The 17,597-nt window shown below is 46.5% G+C and overlaps 1 protein-coding gene across 5 annotated transcripts in view; it reads left to right on the top strand.

The window, feature by feature from the left end:
* The window catches only part of sema6cb (semaphorin 6Cb), a 127,846-nt gene that overhangs the window by 4,788 nt on the left and 105,461 nt on the right, over positions 1 to 17,597 (top strand). For 3 of the 5 annotated variants that reach the window (XM_086153837.1, XM_086153840.1, XM_086153836.1), the window contains exon 2: positions 11,335 to 11,433. The exons of 1 other annotated variant lie outside the window; for it this stretch is intronic. The gene's annotated coding sequence lies outside the window, so the exon portion shown is untranslated. Of the gene's footprint in view, positions 1 to 11,334; positions 11,434 to 16,094; positions 16,125 to 17,597 lie in introns of those variants that run through there. One more of the 5 variants, XM_086153839.1, reaches the window with a different exon arrangement.

Below are 17,597 nucleotides of genomic sequence, written 5' to 3'. Positions count from 1 at the left end.
ACGCATAGAATAGTGAACGCACCGCGAAAAAAGAGATCGTGAGTATGGAATGTGACTCATCCAAAAATACATTTAAAAAAAAAAAGTCATCATTATTCACAACCGCTTTATCCGAGGAACGCTGAGGAACGCAGCTCCTCATCTTCATCTTCATCCTCCGTTTTTTTTTTTTTTTTTTCTCCGGGAGGATTATTGGCTGACGATTAAGCACAGAGATCGGCCAAAAACTCACATTCAGCAGCGTCGCCCACAATCCTCAATCCTCTGCGCTCGGCGGCATCAGGATAATAAACTCCCCGAAGATTCCAATAATACAGACATCAAACCACCCTCCAACCCCGCTGTGGAGCGCACCCCCCGTCGTATATCCCACATATCGATCCACCCAGTGTCAGGCCGCGGGAGCGGGACGGTGTCGAGGTGTAGCCGCAGACGATCGATCAATCACTTCATAATCAAGACAACACACACACACAAACACACACACAGCTCGGTTCGGAGCATAATTTCTCTCCGTATGAGCTCTGGAAGGTCATTCTACTCGGACCCGAGATACTGGATTAGCTCCTGGTTATCTAGCAATGATTAGCAGTGTTTTTTTTTTCCATATTTTATTTTTATCAATATTGTGAAGACATTGTCCAGAAAAACAAGTGTGAAACAATTGGTCGGGATATATGTGGAATTATTGGAAAAAACTGAAAAGAAAATCGCCAATATTTCCCGGGAGTTGATCATTAGTTAAAAGGAGAGCAGGGACGTGTCTCAGTCCTGGAAGTGTAATTATGATAGTAGTAGTAATAATTATAATAGTAATAATGATAATGGTTTGAAATAGAAAACAGGAAATGACATTTTCACAAGAAGGTGAAGTCGTGAAGTTAACCTGAACTTATGTAAAGTTAGAGCATTCAGGTACAAATGTTTAAATTGTTGTGTTTTTGATGTTAGAGTGTCGTGATCTTGACATTAAATTGTTTTGGTTTCGTAGGTAAAATTGTCATATTTTTGACATTAAATTGTTATGTTTTGATGTTGAATTGCCGTGTTTCCAAAGTGAAATTGTCGCGTTTTCGACGCTAAAATTGTGTTTTGACGATAAATGATCTTGTTTTTTTATATTGTCGTGATTTTGACGTGAAATTGCTGCGTTTTCGACATTAACTTGTCGCGTTTTGGATGTGAAATCGTATGATGTTGTTTTCTGGAGTTTAATTGTCACCTGCCGCTAATTTGTCAAGTAATGTTTCTGCAGGAGTTGTAAATCTCAGCGGGAGCTTGACAACATCAGAACGTCTCTTATGAATACGACCGGTAGAACCGACACAGAAGTTGTTTGCCATAGTGAATACTTTGTAATCCTGCTACTTGAAGTACTCTTAACTCGTTGCGTGTGCACATTAAGAAGCCCCTCTATTGCCCCTCGGTTGTTGCCCCGCCCTCTCGTCGCCACTGCTCTGCGATTGCATAGCAGTTTCCTTCAGACTGCCAATTTCCTTTATATCCTTTCCTTTCCCCTCGGCGGGCGGAGATGCGTCTCCCGCGGGCCGGTTCCCCCCTCCGTTTCCTCCGAACAAATGGTCGCTGTTGCCGCAGGAAATGTAACCATCCATCTTGGTGTCAGGCGTTATTTCCCTGGGAAGATGGAGCGGATGCCCGAGAGCCTCATCACCGCTCTCCTGATTCCTGCGGCCTCCTCGGGAAGAGCGCCCACCGCCATCCGTCTTCCCGTCCACGCCGGTGTTCACCACCAGCACCACCGCTACCGCCACCGTTGAATTTCCCCTTCGTTTCCGTGATGGCCGAGCGCATGCAGTAACACACGCTAATGACATGCTAGCCAGTGAACGCAAGTCAGGTTGGGTGAGTCAGACGGGCTGATTTTAACCTCCGAGAATCCGAAATGTTTGGCGTGGCTTTGACCTAAGAAATCCGAAAATCATGACTTCCATCTGCTTCAGAATCAGAGTAGGGGGTGAAGGACGGTGGCCATCTTGGCCCCTCGCGTCAGCACGACCCCAAGCAGAGATAATGCCCCATTTCTGGCCCGATGGGGAAATCGTCGGAAATCAGAAGTTGTCGGAAAACTTTTGACGCAAAAGAGGCGAGCTGGGGTTAAGTTCCCAGCGCCTGTTTCTTCGTGATAATCCGCAGTGCCGTAATTGAACCTCTCGTCACATCCGGGCCGAGGCAATTAGGGACTTTGGCGCGGGGGTGGCTGGGATAACGGGACCTGGGGAAGAGGGGCTCCTCTGCATAGTTAGCATAGAAGTAATTCTGCGTTATGATGGTGTCTCATTGTCACTCGCTGCGTTTTTTTTTCTTCTTGCAAATGAGAATTTTTATGGTCCTGAAACGTGAAATGAAGCAGGAAATTAAAAAGCCCAGATAATTTCTCCCTCTTCCTCCTCCTCCGTCCTATTTACCCCCCCCCCCCTCGCTGAATCCCACCCCCTACAAGGTGACGAGCGTAATTCATTTTCAATTTATTTAAGTGACCCCCCCCAAACGTTTTCAGGAAATGGGCTGCACCAATGGCGGCTCCGAAAACGATCCAAAAATAGCGTGCCAGTTTGACCTCCTTCCCTGGGGGAGGGGGAGGTGGATGGTGTGTGTGTGGGGGGGAGGTGGCCACGTCCCGTCGGACCTCCAGCTTTGAGTGGACACTGCTGATTTTGGAGGTGGGGGGTTCTGATGTTCCCATGTTCTCTTAATCTGTTTCGTTATGCACCCTGTGCTCGGATGACAGTGCGCTGATTCTCCACAAGCTAAAAAGGCAATAGTCCCCCCGCCTTCACCTCCTCCGTCCAGAATGTGTTGAAGTTTCCTGTGGTTGTTTGTTGTGTTACCTTGGGAGTGGGGGGTGGGACTTTTTCACGTACACTGTCGGCGGCGGCGTTATTTGTGCCCGTCAGAGTGGCTACCGTCTACATGGCGAGCATTTTGGCTGTTGCGGCATATGGGGTAAGTGCCCCCGCCCACGCGCCGCTTGGCCGCTTTCCTCCGTTTCTCAGAACTCTGGGCTCCTTTCCTTCCAATCTAGGGCTATTTTTACTGTGTGTCTGTGTGTGTCTCGTATGAATTCAAACCAGGCAGCAGTCCAGGGTTCGTAAAACACACCTCCTCTTCCTCCACCTCCTCCTCTCTTCGCTGCAGAGGTTTGAATTCGTACGCACGCGTGCGCGCGCACACACACACACACACACACGCACACGCACACACACACACACACACACACACACACGATGATGGTAGGGAGGGGATCTTCTGATGGCGTCTTGTTGGGGGCACAGGTCAGACTCCATTGACCTCGTTAGCACATTAGCATCCACCCGTTGACATCGTTTGCCAATGCGGCTAATCTTATTAGCATGTGACATAGAACTGGGAGCCCGTTGTCATGGAGAATCAAAGATGACAGCCGCCTTGAATTCCTCTGCAGTTTCGTGAGGCAACACAAAAAGCAAAACAACATAGCTAAGCAACATAACGTGTTAAACAACATAACGCAACATGGTTGAACATGCAAAACAACACTACACTATGCAACGCAATCCTATGCACTACAATCCTACACAACAAAACATTGTGGTGCATTGTTTTCTATTGCTGTGCAATAGAAAACAATGCTACAGAACTCACAACACAGTGCTACACTATGCTATGCAACACAACACTATGCTATGCAACACAACACTATGCTATGCAGCACAAAGCTATGCTACATAACACAACGCTACACTACACTATACAGCACAATGCTACGCAACACAGTACAGTGGTATACTATGCTGTGCAATGCAATACTACACAACACAGTGCTATACAATGATATTCAACACAATGCTGTGTAGCAAAAGACAATGCAGCACAACGTTACGCAACACAACACAAGACTTCGCAAACAACAGAACGAGCCACAAAACAATGCTACTCAAAAACCCAACACAGTAAAAATATCAGAAAAAACACATTGCAACAGAACAGAAAACAACACAACTCAACATATCACAACACAACTGAACACGCGCACACACACACACACACGCACACACACACACACACACACATTCGAGACAGAAGCTCTATTGTAACCGTGGAGACAACGACGTCTGCCAGGAGGAGGAGGTTGGACTCAGGAGGTGAAGGATGAAACCGACTGCCAGACAGACACACAAACAAACACACAAACAACCAAACAACATGGCGTTGAGCATGACTGCTGTTTGTCAGAGGTCATGTGATCAGACTGCGAGATGCCTAAAGACTTTTCTTTTTCGCGGAGGAACGTGTGTGTGTGTGTGTGTGTGTGTGTGTGTGTGTGTGTGTGTGTTGTTGTGTTCATGTTTATGTCTATTTATTAACATTATTTTATTTTGTTTAAGCTAATGAAGGCCGTCAAATCTCTAAACTCCCTACCGCTCGTTTTCCCTGCACGCTCTCGGGGGATGCTTGTCGGAACCGTCAAACGTGTTTGGTTTCGCGTGTGTATGAATTTGTGTTGGTGTGCATGGGTGTGTGTGTGTGTGTGTGTGTGTGTGTGTGTGTGTGTGTGCGCACTGTTTGTGTATGTTTGTGTGCATGTGCGTGCCGACAGCTGCCTCAGCTGAAAATCATATTAATTAATTTACTCCGAGGCCACAAACTTATTTCCTCCCAGACTAAATCAACAAACACAATAAAACACCTCCCACTCACCCCCCCCCCCACCCCTCAGCTGCCACCCGCCCCCCCTTCCCCCGTCCAGAGAGAAGTCCTTTGCTCTGCTGTTTGATCTCCGCTTCGCCCCCGCCGTCGCTCCCCGGGGGCCATTTCCCGGCGAGTGATGGCACGAGGACGCCCACCTCCTCGCCTCTGGTGTCACAATCCACGGCTGGCTGGGGGGTGGAGGGGCGGGCGGGGCGTTGGCGGAGGGGGAGGCGGGGGAGTTCATCTGACAATGCATCACGCTGAAGAGGTGCGTCTGATTCAAGATTCAAAGCGTTTATTGTCACGTGTACGGTGTAGAAACATTTTGCCCCGTGCAGTGAATTTCCTATTCTGCTGTCCGCAGTGCATTTGGATATGTACTGATAGGAAGAGGTTATACTTTATTATAAATATGATTATAGATATGAATATGAGGAGTGTGATAAAATGGCAACGCAGTAAGACATTTGATCGCAGCTTGGCGTGCAACTCACAAAGTGCAGGTGCAAGGATGAGTGCAGTTTAAGTGGGCAGTGGACTTTACATGCACAAGAAAGATGCTGCACGACAGAGTGGCGTTGAAAGTTTCAGATGCACAGGAGCTGCAGTAAGGCAGGGTGAACTCAGGGCGCCGTCTTGAGAAGATAAGAAGATAAGATCAGATATACCTTATTGATCTCACGTTGGGGAAACTCAATTGTCAGAGTGGGGTTACAGGGTAGAAAAGTGTGCGAATAATAATAATAGGTTCAGTCCTGGAGGCCTATCAGTGATGATGATGAAAAAAGATGGCCATTAATTGACGTGTCACTTTACTGGCGTTGAATTCATGCATGTGAACAACTCTGTAGATTCACAGACACACACACACACCTTCATGTCTTCATGCTATCGCAAGCTGCACAGAGCAGGCTAGCATCATCCAGATCTTCAAGAATCCGACACAGTTGTTGAAATTTCTCGACGAAAGAAATTTCGAAAAACTGTGTGACGTGAAGGCCGTCCCTGTCAAATAAAATCCTTTTTTTTTAAAAACAACAAAACAGGCAGGCTCTTTGAGAGACTATCAGACACCAGAGACGCTGCAGTACATGTCTCCAGCCAGTAGTTGGTGCTTTGACATTGTGATGAATTACAACATTTTGTGTGTGGAGAAACGTCCTGTCTGGTGTCAGTAATGGCGTCTTATTGAGTGTTTGTTTGGACCCGACAGGAGGATGTAGACTGGGATTCATGCAAGTCCACGTAGTCAGGACTACTCTAGGGTACTCTGGATTACTCTGGAGTGCAGCCATTGTTCTTATGGTTGATCAACCTGTCCGTGACGATTAAATGCAAACCTTGGTTCGCGTGCCTGTTTTCGAGGTGTTGTGTTTATCCCCGTCTCCATGTAGATGGAGGTATTTTCATATGTTTCCACTCCGGAGCCCGATTTTCTGTTTTGTTCCTTTTCAGGTGCCACCAACACTGTGCACAACTGGAATTTTGCGTTTTCACGAAACAGTACTATGTCTCAGAGGGAAGGGCAGACTGAAGGGCAACCTTTCACAGCAAGACCCCCCAATTACCTGAAAATCAGAGAAAAAGAGAAAATCCAGAAATATTCTAAACTTAAGTAAAAAATCGTCAAGAAATTTGATTAAAAGCTGCCGCAGCAGACAAAACCGTGAATTAAAGAATCAATCAAGAAATTATGAAAAAGTTAGAAAGGAATATTTCTAAAAATCTCTCGAGAAATTAAATTCATCTTAAAGAAATTAAGACAAAATCAGGTCAAGATGACCTGGCAAATCTCAATTAATGAATCAGGAAAATCCTGAAAAAAAAAAAAAAAAAAAATAGGAAAAGAAGAAAATCCAGAATTCTCCAAAATCTTAAATTCTCAAAAATGAATCTGTATTATAAATCTCAAATCACTGTAAAATAAAAGGAAAAGGAAATTAAAATCGAGAATGCACTGAACAGTCAGAGATAAATTATCTAGAATTATGAGGGGAAAAAAAAGATTAAAAAAAATCCAGAAAATGGTTTTGCAGGATTCGGACACATTATATTTAATTATCTGCTGTTAATTGCAGTTATTTTGTTTAATTGTTCTAATTTGAATTGTTGGTCAGTGTTTTCTTTCGCACGTTTATTTATTTGCATTTAAATGTATTGTTGTTTATTTATTTTCCCATGATTTCTTGGTGATTTTCAGCTCCCAGTTCTGGCATTTTAAGAATTGCCATCAAACGTAACTGAAAATTATCATAATTATAATAGTAATAATTCAGGATAATAATAATGATAATGACACTGCTGCTATTTCATGTACTTTATTTAACTCCTGTTTATTGAACTTGTTGATTCCTTCACTTTATCTTGATGTATCTGGCTGGAGGACTGTGTGCATGCATGTGTGTGTGTTTGGTATTCCTTCCATTATTTTTTTCCTCATCCACTGAAACGTATTTCTTTCCGTCTACAAATTACCATGACAATACCCATGTTTTTCATAGAGGGTAGTGGGGTGACTGTGCGTGTGTGTGTGTGTGTGTGTTGCAGCTCATCAGATTCACAGTGGTTATTATCATCCTGAAAGCGCCATCAGTTAAACTAACAGCCGCGATTGTGACATTTATCTGCGGTCTGGTGCCCTGGCTGCCGGCAGAGCGGGGGCCGCCGACGCCAAATTAAGGGTTACGTCTTGCTCCTCAGAGCCCCTCACCCCCGTCCCCCTCACCCCCGCACCCCCTCGTAATTACGCTATGCTAATTCTATGACACCCCCCCCCCCCCCATCTCTCAATCCCACCCCCTATGCGGCTTCCATGACAGGAACAAGCCGTTGTGATTGTTCGGATATCAGAGTCGGATGGAGGGAAAAGTCGTAATAAATTTGCGAGCGCTTTCAACACCCCCCCCCCATCCGGTGGGGGTGTCCAGCAGTTGCTGGATATCTTGCAGATGCAGGTGTTCATCAGATGATGAGGTGTTCATGATGATTTTTTTAAAAAACCCTTGCGAAAAATCCATACGAATTTGTTACTTCCTGAAAACATTGCTATTTTTTTTTTTTTTTTTTTTTTTTTCCCAGGTCTGCTCTCAGGTTTAAGGTCCAAGCCTCTTGGGGCGGAGGGATGTCAGTCATGCCAACTTGAACATGTCAGCTGGATTTGTTGTTGCTGGTGAAAAATCCCAGGCTGTCTGAAGGGGTCAGAGGTCACATGTCAGGGGAAGGGGGGTGCTTCCCTTGAATTGAACTGATTGATTTTTTTTCCTGTTTTGGAAAGGCCGGGGGCCGGGGGAGGGGGGTTAAGCCCCCTCCCCCCGAGCCTGACCCCAGGTGAGGAATGTAGAGTGCAGGGAGAGGAAAGGGGGGATCAGTAGGGGGGCATCTCCCTACCAGACGAGCGTTTTGACTTTCATTGAGACAGACGGTGTACCAGTGAGGGGTCAGCTCACCTGCCCCCCCCCCCCCCCCCAAACACACACACACACATACACACACACACACACACACACACACACACACACACATCTTTATTCCTTCCTCTTTTGGTTATAATTATTGCCAGTCTTATTAGTACTAGTGTTATCATTTAGCTTGATTAATTCAACTAAACTAAGTTTGCTGGCCAATATGATATACGACATATTTAACAAAGTTTGATATAAAAACAACCATAATTGGTTACAGGATCCCTGCTAGCAGGATACGAACAGTAATGCTAGCATGGAAGCAAGCAGTAGACCTAGCAAAAGAGAGTAGCAGGAGAGCTAGCAGGATAGTTAACAGTTTTGCCAACTTGAGTGGCAAAGGATCACTGGTAGTATTGCAAGCGAGAGAGCTATCGTAGTTAACTGTATCGCTAGCTGGAGAGCAAGTAGGAGAGGTAGCTGTATTGCTAGCAGAAGAGCTAACTAGATTACTGGTACAATTGCAAGTCAGAGAACTACTTTGGTAGTTCACTGTTTTGGTAACTGGGGAGCAAGTAGGAGGGTATGGGCTAACACATTGCATTGCTAGCAATAGAGCTAGTATGGTAGTTAACTGTATTGCTAGCTGGAGAACAAGCCGGAGAGGTAATGAGCCAACATGATTTGTGGTAGTATTGTGTGTAGGAGAGCTAGCAGGATAGTTAACAGTTTTACTAGCATCTGTGTAGTAGTCTTTGGAGCCGTGACACTTGAAAGAAAATAGATGGATAATTAATTGCTAATTAATTAGTAATAACAGATTAAGACCAGCACGTTCTAATCCGGAGGGTTCCTCAAGGCCATCCCCTCCCGCCGATGCTCCTGAGCAGATTATCCAAACAATCCTGTAATCCCATTCCCTGAGCTGGATCCTTCACCCTGGGGAGTCCAATCGGGGATGAAGAGCAGCTCAGTCCATCTTGCCGGTCCTCTGCTCACCGCGGGAGAAAATACTAAATTCAGGACGTCATTTAGTGGAATCTGGAAGAGAGTACTCAGGAAGTAACTACTGCGATAAAAGGAAAGAAAACCGTATAGAAATATGCAAAATAAGGGAAAAACTGCAGAAAACCGGAAGCAACTACTCCAATAATCAGGACAAAAATACTTCTTATTTCAGGAAGTAATCATTGCATCACTGAACTACAAAATTCTGTAAGTAATCAATAATCAGTAAGAAAGTACTTCAAAAATCAGGAAGTAACTACGGCAATGGATAGAATGAAATTACAACAAAAAAATTGTTTAAAAAAAAAAAACTGACCAAAAACAACAAAATACAGGAAGTATTATTCAAAAAATCAGTAAGAAAGTACGCCCAGTGTAGGTAGATAATTAACTGCAATAATCAGAAAAAAATACTACAAAATTACAAAAAATCTGGGAATTAATTACTGCTGTTTTCCTGATGTAAATCACTGCAATAAAATACTACAGAAAACGAGCAAGAAAGTACTGCATCAGTCAGGAGGGGGGTACTGCAGAAGTACTTGGTCACTTTTGAAAGTGTCAGCGAAAAGTTACTGCAGTAATTAGAGTGAAAATACTGGCGAAATTATTTATTAATTTTTGCTTTATTTGTACCATCGTGTTTGTTTTTCTCTCTGGGGACATAAATCAATGATTGTCCGTCAAGAAATGATTGATAATCTGATGTAACCCGACCCAAAGATTGATGTCGAGTAGTCTCAGGACGGGGCTCCGTGAAAGTATCTGAGTATTTCGCCAAGAAGGTGCTCTGGGATCTGCCTGAATTCCAAGGACAGGGAAGCGGATAATCGATCGACTTCATTGAGCCGTGGTACGAGTCAGCAGTTCACGTCTGCCGTGTGAACCTTGAGGTTTAAATATCGGGGGAGGAAGCGGGAAAACATGGCTGCCGCAGAGCGAGAGAGTGGGTGGAGCCCGGTGAGGAAAAAGACAGCTAAACGACGGTCGCCGGCAAAAAATGAAAAGAGATAAATCGATGGGATCATTGAAGGTGAAATCAAAGGGGGGGGGGGGGCTAAAAGCGTGAGAGAGGAGGACGAGAAAAGCTTTGAGAGGGGATTTAAAGTGGGATTAGCTGATTAATCTCTGGCACTGACCAATCAGTTGCTCCAATGAAGCCTCCTTTAATAGATCCTTAATGTGAGCCGGGGCTTTGACGTTCGCCGTGCGCCAAAACTCCAAACAGAAAACGGGTGTTTTCACAATCGCCGGCACGCTGTGGTCGGTCGCATCGCGGCAGGACGCCGGGATTCCCCAAAGTCGGCGTGATGGCGGCGGTGTTCATTTGGCGTCGCTTAGGTCTGTCCAAAATTTTGCTTTTAATTTGAAATCCCGAGGGTGTGTAAATTGTTTGCTTTTATTTTGTTGATATTTTCTTTTTTTTCCCTTTTTCCACAATATTCCTCCCTTTTTAAAAAAGACACATCAGTCATGATAAATAATCCCTAACCATTGTCAGGGTTTAGTTTTATTATTGATTCTTTATCAGTGGCGTCAGTCACAGCGAGACACGCCGACAGCAGGATGCAGATGGTGGAGCTTTTTTGTTGTTTTTTTTTTTTTGTCTCCTATCATATGTTTGCATGTTTGGCACCGGGAAGGTGCGGGCGTTAGGCTCCGAGCAGATTGCCGAAGCAGATTGCACGCCGGCGTGCTACCGCCGCCGCCATCGACGGATTTGGCTAGGTCCGAGCCGCGGGATTTGTGGAATGATTGTGTTGCGAGGCGGCTGGCTCCGCCGCCAGCTCGCCACTTCGCCCCACTTCCTGCTTTGAGCCTTTAGGAAGGGGACTTCGCCGATCAATCCCCGAATCCACCGAAGATCTGATCGGGTGTCTTGGCGTACCGGCGGGACGCGGGTCGAGGCGTCGGGTCGCCATTGACCGCCGCTCGCTTTGAAGTTCTCCATTTCCTTTTGATATTTTGTTTTCTTTGAAGTGAAGCTTGACCCGCCGACCTGAACTTCACCCGAACGGAGATGTTTCTGGATGTTATTTGACAACAGGGAATTAAGTCGACCCCCGTCCGTCCGTCCGTCCGTCCCGGGGCTCTGGGGTTTGATCGACATCCAGGGCCGGAATTCAGGAATTAGTCTTCGCCGGGCGGCCAGCTCTCCCCCTCGTCCTTATCGACATTTCTAGATCTGTGTCCTTTTCATCTCCAGATGTTTAAAGGTCTTCTGTTTCCTCCGCAGACAGTCTGACCGGCGGCGCCGCCTGACCCCCTCCATCCCCGCCTGATCCCCCCCCCACCACCACCGCCAAGCCTCGACGGCTCCCCGTCCAACCCTCAGGTAGGTCCCTGAACGCCTCGTGTCTTCCAGCCGCATTTAAAAGTCTTCTGCGACCCGATCTTTGAAATGCCGGTTGATGCCAAAGCAGAGGGCAAAGGGCGAGAGCAGAACCCCCGCAATCCACCTCAGGGAATTCACCCCTAATCCCGAGGAATAATCGGAGGAGTTAGCAAACAGTCCGCTGTTAAAGTGTCAGGTTTTACCACCAAGACAAATGACCGTAAATGCCTAAAGAATGTGCACCTGAAAAGATCGGACTTAGACAGAGTTTATTGATCCTGGTGAAAAGTGGGACTCAACTATGACTGGAGTTGACTACTAAAGATCATGAATCAGTTTATTGATCCCTGAGGATATTGAGTAGAAATCGAATCCAGCTGGAGTCTATTCCTAATCCCAAGGAATAATCTGAGGAATTAGGAAATGATCCCCCTCATGATGTCAAGATTTTATAGCGGAGCCAAATCACTGTAAATGATCTAAAGAACGTGCCCCTGAAAAAGAAATCAACCGCAACTGCAATCGCGCGGAATAATCTGAGGAATTTGCAAATAATCCCTGTCAAAGGATGAGGCTCTGGGTCCGGGGTGTCTTTGGGCCGCCATCCCGCCGAGGCTGTTTTGCGGCGGACGCCCCCCTCAGGGTGCGGCTGATTGGCGGCCTCTAACCCCTCGTCGGCCCTTTTAAGGTTCTGGCGCCGGTTCCTCGGTTCCTCGGTTCCCGGCCTAATTGGATCCGCGTCAAAGGCGGGAGCTTCTCTTGGGGTCAAACAGCGTTTTCGACCGCGGAGTCGTTTAACGAGCTGCGGCGAAATCTCCCATCATGCATCGCTGCGTCGCCACCGACTGCCAAACCCAGACTTTATCATCTCTGCCAACTCGGACGGCATGCGTGTGTGTGTGTGTGTGTATGTTTTGGGGGGGGGGGGGGGGGGGGGGGGGATGATGTCATCTCAGCGGGTTGGTCTTTGCTGGCGAGGCACTTTGGAAAAAGAGCTGATGTCACATTTCCTGCAGACCAATAGGCCGGCGAGGGTCGACTTTTCCGGCGGCGAGGTGATGAACCCACCAGATTATTGTCCCATAATCCAGAGAGGCCAGGCTCTGGGACGCAGGCAAAGGTTCACGTCGATGATCTTGACGTGTGAGTGTGTGTGTTTGTGTGTGTGTGTGCGTGCGTGCGTGCGTGTGCACTTTTATCTCCGCGCTGTCATTCAGTGGCTGCTTCATCTCCAGGCACTGTTGGTGCCTTTGGTCTCCTCTCGGTGTTCCGTCTGATCTGGGCTCCGTCAGCGTGTGCCGTGTCTGTCAGAACGTCCGGGTTCCCCGGCTTATTACTGTGTTATTACACAAGCGTAGTGTTACTACTCAAGCATGAGCTCTAGTCATTGCAAAACATAAAAGAGATGCTTGGAGCAGTCGCCCTTAAGAAGTAAAATAAATAAGTAAAAGTTTGAACCCGAAATAATAATGTAAAATACAACTGCAAAGACCAGGAAGTCATGTGACCGTATATGAGGATGAGTACTCAATATAGTACTTTATGTGGTACATGAGGATGTAGTACCGCAGTATTTTTCGTAATTGTGTCTGAGGCCGGCCTCAGGAGGGCGCTGCCCCCCCCCCCCCCCCCCCCCCCCCCTCGGGCCCGCCGACAGATGGCCGGCCAGATGCAGCCCCGCCGCAACCTTCAGGGCACGCCAAGGTGAACATGGCGGCGTGAGAGTTATACTGGTGATGCGTTCAGGTGCCGTCAGGTGGAAGTGGAAATGGGACAGCTGATCATTTCTTGAAGGATATACCGTCTTATTCCTTGATCTTAGGTGTTAAATGTTCTCTTGGTTCTCCCTGAGTTCTCCATGTTCTCCTGCTTGGGTTCTTCGATCGTATTCTCCTTGTTCTCCTGTTTGGCTTTTCACAATGTGTTCTCCGTCTTCTTCTGGCTGGTTTCTCTCCATGATCTCTTAGTTTCTCCTTTGGTTCACCATGTTCTCCTGCCTGGGTTCTCTCCATTTTTCCTTGACTGGATCTCCATGCTATCCTCCCGGGCTTCTCTCCATATTTTCCTACCTGGCCTCTCCTGAGGATCTCCTGCTTGTGTTCTGTCTGTTTGGCGTCTCCATGGTCTCCATGTTCTCCTGCCTTGGATCTGCCCATGTTCTCCTATCCTCTACCTCCCGCAGTCTAAGAAGACGGGTTCATGGAAGATGTGAATGAGAGAGTGATAGGTTGACTGTCTCTGTATGATTGACAGCCGGCCCTGTGATTGACAGGTGAGCCGTTTTGTATTAAATCCCGACCGCCTGCCCCCAACATCAGCTGTGATTGGCTGCAGCCCCTCTGTGACACCAAGAGCAGGAAGAACAGAGATGAGAGTGGCGTGAGGTCATCTTGTGATGATTTTTATGTCAGCACGGCCATGGTGGGCATTTTTGACCAAGGGAGGCCGCTGCCGATTGGGTGTTAAACCCCGCCCCTACCTGGCGCCCATTGGCTCATTTGGTTGCACGGGAGGTGCCGGCTCGATCTTGCGGTTTTTACGCCGCTACGATCTTGACAGCCCCCCTTGGAAGGATAGAAATAAAATATAAATTAAAAGTTTGTTTTTTCCGGAGGCGACAGACGCTAGGTTTGCTGTCACTGGCCAATCAGGGGCTGTCTCTCCCGGTCATGTGACCCGCCGGCGCCAGACTGTGACGCCAACGTCGCCTGGATTCCCCCAACCTGACTCCCCCTCAGGGGTTGGGGGGGGTATTTGAGCCAAGGATGGCAGAGTCATGATCAGAGAGCAGAGCTGAGTGGCGAGGAGGAGGCGGAGGCGGCGCCGGCGGTGGGTGAGAAATAAGAGAAGGTGGAGGAGGATGGAGGTGTCAGGCGTATAATTGGGGTGAGGAGATCTCTGGGGTGGATAGAGGGAAGCTTTATTAAGACCGCTCAAGTCTGATGTCCTCCTCCCAGTGCCGCCCACACACACATGCACACACACACACACACACACACACACACACACACTTCTTCGTTTCCCACCAGGGGCCACGCTACAATGAAGGGCAAAGTCCTCCTGCTCCTCTTCATCACAGATAAGACCAGATACAGCATCAGCCCAGGAGCGGTGATGGGGATGGTGGTTAGCTAATAGGAAGGCTGGAGTCGGTTCTCGCTGCAAACAGTGGAGACGGAACCCATTTCCTGTCGTTCCGGAAATCATCAGGTCGCGTCATCGCGTTGGGGGGGTTTCCAGTTTTCCAGGTCCCACATCGACGCTCACCGTCTTCCCCATACCGTCGTCGCTTGCACATGTTGCAGACTTGTATTTTGAAAATCGGCCAATGATTAGGTTTTTTTTACTTTCTTCATCTATTTACTTATTTTTCACGAATTAGTTTTCCCTATTTATTTGTTTTTTTTTTTTAACCTATTTGATTTTGCTCATCCCTTCTTTCATTCATTCATTCATTTATCTTAATTTGTACATAAATATGTATGTATGGATGGGGTGTCCTTCAGTAAGATACAGAAAGAGAAATATTTGGATATATTTACGTTTATATTATCATAAGCAAATCCTATCATGAATGGGGTATCTGAAAAAGGAAAAAATGTAATGCATAAATAAATAGATAAGTAAAATGAACAAAATATGCTAATCTTGTCCAATACATATAAAAAAGGTAATAGGTAATACAGATAAAATAAAATAAAAATACAATAAAATAAGATGAATGTATTAATCAATTTAAGTCAATAAATAAATTCGATAAATGAAATGAGTGGCTGATGTCTTTAGAATCTGCGATGGATGAACAAATCCAATCCAAGATGGCATCAAATATCTTAATTTAATTTTTTTTTTTTTTTCCCCCCACAACTGTTTAATCATTGAGCGAATCCCTCTTCTTCAGCATCATCTTCATCTTCTGCCTGGTCTTACGTTCCTCCTTGTGGTGGGGGTTGGGTTCTCCAACAACACGCTGGGGGAGCTTGGTGAGAACTTGGGTCGCCTCCCTCGGCTCGGGGCTGCAAATTGGTTCCCGTCGAGCTCCTGAGGAAATAATAGACGGAAGGCCGGGTGAGGTACTTGGAGGTCAGTTCTCCAGTTCTTCAGGAGATGGTTAATCCCCCCTCGGCTCGGGCCTCGGGGAGAGCTGCTGCCGCTCCTCCTCCTCCAGTGGGGTGTCTGCTAATCCCTCGCCTCGGTGATTGGTGGGGATTTTTCCTCAAAGCCTGTCACTGGATGGACATCAAAGTTCCACAGGGACATGGTGGCCAGAGGAGGAGGAGGTCTGTGGCCAGGAGACGTTCCACCGCAGATCTCATTGTATTGTTTTTTCTTTCTTCTCGTGGCATTGGGGCTTTTTTTTCCCCAGCTGGGGGTGCAGGTTCTCTGTGTGGGCTCTTCAGGTTCCCCCGCCAGGGTTCTCTCCGTGTTCTCTCCATGTACTCATGCGTGGCCTCGTCATGTTCTCTAGCCAAGGTTTTCTTCGTCTTCTCCAAGCCGGGTCCTCTCCATGTGCACCCGCTAAGGTTCTACATGTTCTCCTGCTTGGATTCTCTGCAGGTTCTCCTGCCTGGGTTCTTTCCATGTTCTCATGCCTGGCCTGTCGATGTCCTCTCCTTGGGTTCTCTCCGTGTTCTCCTGTCTGGGTTCTCAAGGTCCTCCATCTTCTTCCAGCAGTCCAAAACCACCAGCAGGTTCATTGTAGACTCTAAAATTGCCTGTATTTGTGAGTGAGAGGGTGAATGGATGGATGATTGACAGCTGACCTGTCCAGGTTGACCCCGCCCCCACCCCAATGCCAGCTGTCATTGGCTCCCCCTGATGATTGACAGCACGCAGAGAAATAAAGAACCAGACTGGAAGTTGGACTTTTATTTTAACAACACAAATCAAGCGGGGCACCTGATAACTGATCGATTGGTCCCTGCAGCTCCAGACCGATCAATACCCCCTGTAAGTCACAGGGTCAGTTCATAACTCATTACAGACCGCCATTTATATCCATTGATTATATAATTAACAGCCAGTGGTGATTGATTCGCTGATTAATCATTGATCATTGATACACAGGCTGCTTTTATTTCTAATTCCCCTTTGAATTTTCTGTCTGGCTATCTTTAGAGAGCCTCCACGTTCTCCTCCAGGTTCTCTTGCCTAGGTTCTCTCCAGGTTCTTTTAGCTGGGTTCTCTCCAGGTTCTCAGTCATCCTCCCCCAGTCCAAAAGCAATGATTTCTTATCGTGCTGTTCGGCATCGGCGAAGGTTCAGTGCCAGAATGATGTCCGTTTATCATCCTGAACAACATCAGTTTAAGGTTGAAGTGACTTCAGTCTTATGTCTGAACTACATTGGTCTAACGCCTGCGCAAAGACAACATTCGAGCGTGGACAGTTTGATATCTCAGCTACTGTGGTTGAATGTCCGAACAATGTTCAATTAACGTCCAAACTATGTTGGTTTAGTGTCTGAATGGTTTAATGCTTAAAGTGTGCAAGTTTAATGTATGAACGGCATCGGAATAATGTCTAAACAACAGTTTGTCCAAACTACGTGGGTTTAAGGTCCGAACAATGTCTGAATTAATGTCCGAACTACATTGGTTTAATGTCCAAAGTATGCCAGTTTAATGTCTGAACGATGTCGGGTTAATGTCCAAACTATGTTGGTTTAATTTACAAACTGCAGTGGTTCAATGTCCAAAAGACGCAAGTTTAATGGGCGAACTATGTCGGTTTGATGGGTGAACTACGTCGGTGTAATGTCCAAACTACATTGATTCAACGGGCGAACTACATAGATTTAACATTTGAACTACATTGATTTAATGTCCAAACAATGTCAGACTATTTCCTGAACTATATTCGTGTAATATCCAAACTATGTCGGTTTCATGCCAGTTTTCCAGATGATGTCTGATTACATTCGAAGTACGTTGGTTTAATGTTTGAACCACTTTAGTTTAATGTCACGTAACGTCAGTTTAACATTCGAACTATGACTTAACATCCGAACAACATCAGTTTCATGCGATGAACAAGTGAATTCCATGAAGGTTGTGAATTCATTGTCACGATTCCAAAACGAAAGATTGGCCTAACACCGTTTTCATTATCTGATTGTGATCACCATGACGACTGTCCAACTTCAGAGGCTCCTGTCAGCCTATCA

Source organism: Fistularia commersonii, chromosome 10 (assembly GCF_037954325.1).
Source record: "Fistularia commersonii isolate RoL2024-O1a breed Wild chromosome 10, RoL_Fcom_v1.0, whole genome shotgun sequence".
In the NCBI taxonomy this organism is placed as follows: domain Eukaryota; kingdom Metazoa; phylum Chordata; class Actinopteri; order Syngnathiformes; family Fistulariidae; genus Fistularia; species Fistularia commersonii.
Note: the sequence above shows the minus strand (reverse complement) of the source record. Positions and strands in the feature narration are given on the sequence as shown.